Below are 7,272 nucleotides of genomic sequence, written 5' to 3' on the forward strand. Positions count from 1 at the left end.
TAAAACCACAATGCCAGTTGCTGGGATAGATTGTAAAAAAGTACTCTGGATTCACCCCAGTGTCATCTCCCTGGTTTCAGTATGATGGCTAAAAATGATTTGTAGATGGATGGATAGATATCTCTTCACTGATGTCAACATCATAGACTCAGATGATAAATGGTAAATGATCTGATTGGTATATAGTGCTTTTCTACTCTCCAAGAGCACTCAAAGCGCTTTATATAACATGCCCCATTCACATATTCATACAAGCACTTTCTCCTATTCTGAAGTGCATTGTATTTAACATTCACACACACATTCATGCTTCAATTGATACATCGAAGAGCAACTTGGGGTTAGGATCTGGGTCAATAATGAAGAAAATTATGTTGTCCTTCGCATGATTAAAAAAAACCTCTGATCATTCTGGCAAAACCTCACAAAATAACTAAAGTTGTATCTTTGCTGAAAGCCACACATCTTCATGATCGCATAGAAACAGTAAACATGATAAGCATTTATGAGCTTTCAGCACACAACAAAACTGCAAATACAGTGGACATATAGATCATGTGGACAACTGCTGCTGTTTGCAAGAACTGGAGGACACTTTGAAATAACTGTAAATTTGTTACCTGATCAAATTTTTTTAGCTATACATATTTCAAAAAATTAAAAAAACATAAAACTTATTAACAAATCATATAAAAAAAACCATTTCATTCACAAAGAGATGAATTTCATTCCTTTGTGTGTGTGTGTGTGTGTGTGTGTGTGTGTGTGTGTGTGTGTGTGTGTGTGTGTGTGTGTGTGTGATATGATGTAAGTGCTCTATGTGATTTGATTTTTATTAAGCTATTTCCAAGGTCACAAACAGAATTTTAGGCTTGCAGACTAATGTTAAAGTTTAACTTTTTCTAACTGCAAGTATGCTTGTATACCATCTGTAGGAGGGACAATGGGTTGGCCCTGCTATAATTTTCTTGAGCAACTGTGTGTTCAGAGGCCCAGGCTGACTGGCTGCCTATGCACCATCCCATTAGTTAAGTTGTTGTGAGGCATTGTGGGGATCAGAGAAGGACAGTCATCAATCAATCATTTCACAGAATTACTTGATTTGCAAACACAGTAGGGTTCTGAGACATTGTGGTAAATGGCCTTCTTCCGATATTGCACTTTTCTACTCAAAGCACTCTATACAAGATAAGCAATTTCTTTCTGTGCTTAAGTGCTTCCTATCTACCATCCTAACAACATAGCTAGGATGATTGGGATGGGTATAAAAAAACAGAACTAAGTTAACCGCAATCTGCAATCTACTGACATCCAGTGGTGAAAATTTTACACACCATAACATCAGTGAACTCAGGAACACCGCATGCAGAACACCGTTCCAGAAACATATTTTTGAGGTCAGACACTGATGATGGATGAGCTTGAAGTCTCTGCTCTAATTCATCCCAAAGGTGTTCTGACGGGCAGAGGTCAGGACTCAGGGTGGAGCCCAACTCCACAAAAACAACCCCACGTCATGAGCCCCGCTCCACCAAACTTTACACTTTGCACAATGCAGTCAAACAAGTACGATTTTCCTGCTAACTGCCAAAAGCAGACTCATCTATCAGATTGCGACATGGAGAAGCGTGAGCCCGGGGTAACAAGCACTGAGTTATCTAAGAACTGTCTTCTGTTCACAAAAGGAATCTACACTTCCAACTGCAAACATGTCTTGAACACACACACACACACGTACACCAACATATACTGTTATGGTATTACATAGATGTGCTTGTCTGTCAAATTAAACTGTTATATTCAAATGGGCTCAATCTCAAAAAATGTTATTGTTTGACAGTAGTTTATCTATATTGCCTCTTTCATATCAGATTTTGTATGTTAACTGAATTGTTTTGTGTCCTTTCTTAAACCGATGGTGATTTGCTAATAGGGTCATTTTGTCTCAACTCAAACAATTTTTAGAATTTTTCCTGGTCCTTCCAACCATGAAATTAAATCAGGATCTGTCATCAGGGAAATGTACCACAAAAAATTCTAGGTATGGTCTAGTTAAATTATATTATTAAAAAAACTTATTTAAGATAAGATAAGATAAGATAACTCTTTATTGTCATTGCACAGTCATACATAGTACAGTAGTACAATGAAATTGGAAAAACTGTCCTACGTCGGCACTACATATAACACAACACGACACGATATGACACATCACAACGTAACAAACAACACAACACAGTATATTAACTTAGTATAAAAAAAGAAGAATAAGTGTATGTGTATTGCACACTGTTATTATTGCACATTAATTATTATTGCACCTTGTTATAAATATAAATATTATTGTTATCGTTTTAAACATTGTTACCTCCCCCTAAAAAGTCCAGGGAGGTATCCAGTCAGGTCAGCTATTTACATTGATCAGGGCTATTGCCCTGTTGTAAAAGCTGTCCTTGAGTCTATTTGTTCGGGACCTCAGCAGCCTGCACCTCCTGCCAGACGGCAGCAGCTTAAACACCCGGTGTCCTGGGTGTGTGCAGTCCCGTAGGATGCTGCGTGCCCTCTTGAGACAGCGAGTGCTGTACAGGTCCTTCAGGGAGGGAAGAGGATGTCCAATGATTTTTGGGGCCATGTTGATGACCCTCTGGAGTGCCTTTCTGTGTGCTGTGGTGCAGCTGGAGAACCACACACCGATGCAATATGTCAGCACACTTTCAATGGAGCAGCGGTAGAAGACGGTCAGCAGCTCCTTCTTCAGGTCCATTTTTCTGAGGATTCTCAGAAAGTGGAGACGCTGTTGGGCCTTCTTTAAGACCGCAGAGGTGTTAGAGCTCCATTGGAGGTCCCATATTTGAGCAAACACCAAAAAGAATTTGAAAAGTACTCTACATGTTTTATTTTGTCCATTCGTCCATTGTCTTCTGTGTATCCTTAATAGGGTCATAACTATAAACCATTCAGAAAAAATTACCAAATGTTTTGCAGTGTGGCGGTCCACGTCCATGTTGATTTCTTGTCTATGGAATCAATTTCTGTTACTGTCAGTCTCCTGAAAATTACAATACCACTACAATACAATACTAACTGGCAAGAGAAAATATTTTGTGAATGAAACATAATTCATGTTCATTATTATTATTATTATTATTATTATTATTACTACATGAATGCCTATACTTTCATTGATATTTGGAAAAATATAAAATATAAAATATTTTTTACTACTACTGTATAGTTAAGAGTTTAATGATAATGTATTATCATATATTATTGCTTATTTATTTTTACAGTATCCACTAGAACAGCGGCATATGGAGCCTCTTGCAGAAAGGCAGAGAGGATGACAGTCATCATCCTGGCAAACTAACCACAAAATATCAAAGTTAACCTAATAATTTAAGAGGAAAATATTCCACATCAGTTTTATATGGACTAACATTACTGTTCTGTTATGAGTTTAAGATTGAGCTTCTTTTAAATGCTTTATATTCAGTTTAATCTTCAGTCGCACTGGGGATTAATAAAGTAAACAATCTCTCTGTATGCCTGTGTAGCTATCTATATTATAAGACATTAAACTGTATTAATTAAATAACAAATAAAATCACAGCTGAGCACCATGTGACATGATTAACTGTTGATATCCGCAGGATTACTAAAATGATTGAAACATGAAGGTGTTTTGGCAAAAAAGCTGGTCAAACATTAAACTGCAAAACTGAAAGTGCTGCTTGAGTCTGAACATTTTCAACCCACCACCAGAAAAAGATGCTGTTCTCCACAATATGTAAATAAGGATAGAGTATAGGCGATATCAGCAGCTGTATCAAAATGAGAATTTTATATCCCCCATAGTTGAGTATAGGCATTCAATCCAAAAGGTCACATGTTGTGGAGAAATAATGTGAATCTTTTGTGCAATCAAATGTTTTATTTTTATTTTAATAGCACAACAAATAATACATTTGTTAATAAATCTTATTCAGACACAAGTTTGCTTGTTGCTTGCTTCCTCACAAACGACCATTTCTGCTCCTTACATTCATCACCCTGAAAACAGCACAGTGAACAAATCATACTGAAACACTGTGTTTATTTCAGTTACAAAAGTTATTTTTATTTTAGGTTTCATGAAACACATATATATTGTTGGCAGTACTTTAGATGAAGGTAGCATGCTGCTCTCAGACTTACACTTAAACTCAAAGGGTCTATAATCTCTAAACTGATATATTTTACAAAGAAATCCTGTCTGGGCAGCGTCTGGATTTGGACTTAAGAGCTCGTTGGCATTTCTAAAACAATAGCAAACCTGCACACCATACATTGTTTTGTTTTTTGTGTGTGCATGTGAAACTTTTCTGTCTTGTGTTGTGTTCATTTATGTCTTTTCTTTTCTCTTTAATGTTTCTGTCCATTATATGTGCAAGAACAAACTTCTGAATCACCTCTTAGTGATAAGTGTCTACAGTTTCCTTTCTCGTTTGGCTCTGGACGAAGGCAGTCGCACTTTTCTCCTCTCCCTCTTCCTTCTCTTTCCTGCTTGGCTTCTCAATGTCCTTGTCTAGTCTCGTCTACTTTTCTACTTTTGCCCTGGATGACTCTCACGGTCTGTTACAACCTAAAAGAGGAATTATGGATTTGAACAACTGGTCCCTGAATGCAATTGACACGCTCTTCTCAACGAGAAGCCTGGGCTTGAGTAAGTCCGAGTGTCCTAGAGGGACGTTCCCCTCTGGATACACAATGGACGGGTGGAGGAACTGGAGGGTCGTGTGCCTGGCGGGACTGTCAATCGAGGACATTGTAGACATCTACCTTTTCGGAACCATGATAACAGGGTTCTTGTTGTTCGGAGTTGGCTTGGCCCTGGCTTATCAAAGATAGCAGAATTGGCTTTCCAAAACCCCACAAGGCTGCCCGCTGTGATGGAAATGATGGGACGGGTCGTGACTTCTCAAAATGGGCTCATTGAACGCAGCACGGATAAGATCTTGGAGAAGCTCACGGCAGTCTCTGCTCTCTGAGCACAAGATTGATAACATCTCAGAGAAGCTCTCCAACGGGAGACTGAGAGACCAGTGACGGACTGTTAGACCAACTGTGAAATTGACATGCAGTTGTTCGCACTAAAGGAAAACCACCATCATTTCATGCAGCTACCATATCGGTGTCAGCTGTGGTCTCAAGGCTGGAGCTGATACGTATGTATGTTCGGGGGGTCCAATTTCACTGCAGATGTAAACATTGCATGTGACAAATAAAAGGCTTGATTGAATAGCTTCAGACTTATGTTCAAAGAAAAGAAAAGAAGCCCTCAAACCTCTACTCTACTTTATGTGTTGATTTAATGAGTGAGTTCACTTTGTTTCTCTCTTCTCTCAAACGTCTAATCTCTCCTCCTCCTCTTCCTCTGTGTTTTATTCAGTCGTACCGTTTACAGCAGCGAGCAGGGCTTCTTCTTGACCTTGGCGGGCTGAGGGCAGAGGACGGCACGAATGGCCTCATCAAACACAGTCTTCAGACCACGCTGGGTCAAGGCTGAGCACTCCAGGTATTTGACTGCATCTATACATGCGAAGACACATATATGTTAATAAAAGAAGAGAAAGAACTACAAAGACAAAGTAAGAGAAGAAAGGTTTGCTGGTAGTGGAGAAGAATAAGTTCAACTTTCAAAGAACACTATAGTCAACTACAGCTACTATACTTTTACTGTGATGCCAGGAAATGAGGGGAATAACAAAAATTTGCAGAGGCAGTCAGGCTACAAAGTTCTCTAGCATCTTCATCTGCTAGTTTCATATCTTCACTGGTGAGGAGAGCTTCAAATCTTAAAGTGCTTTTCAAGCAAATAAAGTAAGAGTGACTGACCTATCTCCTTAGCCAGAGCTAGGCCCTGTGGATAGGTGATAGGCGCCAGCTTCTTGTCCTTCAGTTTCTCAATGGTATCCTTTTCATCCCTCAGATCCAGCTTAGTGCCAACCAGGATGATGGGCGTGGAGGGGCAGTGGTGACGGACCTCAGGGTACCACTGGCAGAATACAGAGTAAAGGAAAACTAAATAAGAGGCAAGAAAGGGGAACACGCAAAATCAAGGAACGTGTTAGAGGCAAAAAACAGAATCAAAGGTGGAGGGAGATGAAGCTCTGATGCCAGGTGTTACAGAAAGGTGGATGAAGGCATGAAAAACAAATGATATGCTGTAGCTATTAAAGATGAGAGAAATACATCATCCAACTTTCACCCACAGCATCAATCATTCATTCACATCAATTATTAGACCTGTTTAGGCTTTTTCTCCATTTTGTAATCCAAGTACCTATTTTTTTTCTCTATAATAAATTCCTGCTTTTGTTCCGTTTGTTCTTTTTTACATTTTGTTCCTCGGCAGCTGAGAGACAGGCCTCATAAAAAACAGCCAAAACTCACCTTAGCTCTGACGTTCTCATAGGATGCCGGGCTAACCAGGGAGAAGCAGATTAGGAAAACATCCTGGATGGAGAGACAAGGAGACAAAGAATTAGAATAGCTGCTGCAGTTTTAATTAGCTGACATGTTATATAAGTTCTGTCTCTGTAACTTTATGTCCATTAGTTACTGTGTGTGCCTGTGTGTGTATGTGTGATTCTGTACCGTCTGTGGCTAGGACAGTGGGCGGAGCCTGTCATAATCTTCCTGTCCAGCTGTATCCCAGAGGCCCAGGTTGACCGGCTTGCTGTCCACCATCACATTAGCTGAATATTTGTCGAATCTGTGGGGAGAGTAGAGAAGGTCAGCGATCAGCCAACAAGTCATAGGCAACCTTTCATTTCATTGGTTATTCATTCATTCAACAATCTTTCAATTCACTGATTGTTTAACCAGTGAAACTCCTGTAATGGAGAAAAAAAACAGGACCATACTTGAAATACCACTGTTCACAAAAACATTAACCAACAACATTACTTTGGTTAGTTTGACACAAAAGCCATCCTAACCATGTCTAGTAAGAGAGAATAATACATAATAAGGCAGGGCTGCCCCCGTGTGGTCTCATAGTAGAATAACAGTTTAATTTCTCATTTTTAAAAACTTGAGAAATTTCATATTCATATTCAAATGTATTCAGGCTCAAATGAAACTGATAACACAAATGTTTGCAGACACAGATGTTTTTTTACAGAAAGAAAGAGACTAGTGTACCAGATTAATCCTGTTTTATGGCCTGTCCGAGGTCTACCCCGCCCTTTGCCTAATGACAGCTGGGATGGGCTTCAGCCTCCTTAATGA

General features: G+C 39.3%; 1 pseudogene across 1 annotated transcript; it reads right to left on the reverse strand.

Annotated features, from left to right (window-relative positions):
- Positions 1-4,091: 4,091 nt before the first annotated feature.
- LOC145429558 (ras-related C3 botulinum toxin substrate 2-like) lies at positions 4,092-6,752 on the reverse strand (annotated as a pseudogene). The gene is made up of 4 exons (XR_013909803.1): positions 6,637-6,752; positions 6,433-6,495; positions 5,875-6,034; positions 4,092-5,568 (listed from the first exon to the last, which is right to left on the reverse strand). The product of XR_013909803.1 is annotated as a ras-related C3 botulinum toxin substrate 2-like (transcript).
- Positions 6,753-7,272: the final 520 nt, after the last annotated feature.

The sequence above is a fragment of the Astatotilapia calliptera genome, chromosome 6 (genome assembly GCF_964374335.1).
Source record: "Astatotilapia calliptera chromosome 6, fAstCal68.1, whole genome shotgun sequence".
Lineage (NCBI taxonomy): Eukaryota > Metazoa > Chordata > Actinopteri > Cichliformes > Cichlidae > Astatotilapia > Astatotilapia calliptera.